Here is a 427-nt window from a genome sequence, read left to right as displayed (position 1 = left end):
AAAAAAAATCCGCACAAATCAAGACACAAGAAAAGAGATGGGATAAAAGGGACACTGTAGACGAGAAGAATAACAATGAAGAGAGGCTAAAATAATAGAGAAGATAAGCGACGAGGAGGGGCGGGGAGAGAAAAAGAGAGAAAAAGCACGATTATCAAGGTTACAACGGTTATTGTTCCAGAGGCGCCTTGTTCATGCGCCTGGCAGAGGGGCTGTCCACGTTGCTGAGAGACGCACGAATGCAAGAAACGCACAAAGCTGCACGAGACACCCGGTTCCAACATTTAAAAAGTTCTAGCGTTTCTTTGCTCACTGGCAAACGTTAAAGGGAGATTAACTGCTAAATGGTTTTACAAAGCCAGGTATAGATTTGAATTCAGTTAACTGGAAAGTGCATTGTGTCGCACAGTTTTGGATGAGAGCTCAC

This window comes from Penaeus monodon, chromosome 27, assembly GCF_015228065.2.
Source record: "Penaeus monodon isolate SGIC_2016 chromosome 27, NSTDA_Pmon_1, whole genome shotgun sequence".
Lineage (NCBI taxonomy): Eukaryota > Metazoa > Arthropoda > Malacostraca > Decapoda > Penaeidae > Penaeus > Penaeus monodon.
Note: the sequence above shows the minus strand (reverse complement) of the source record.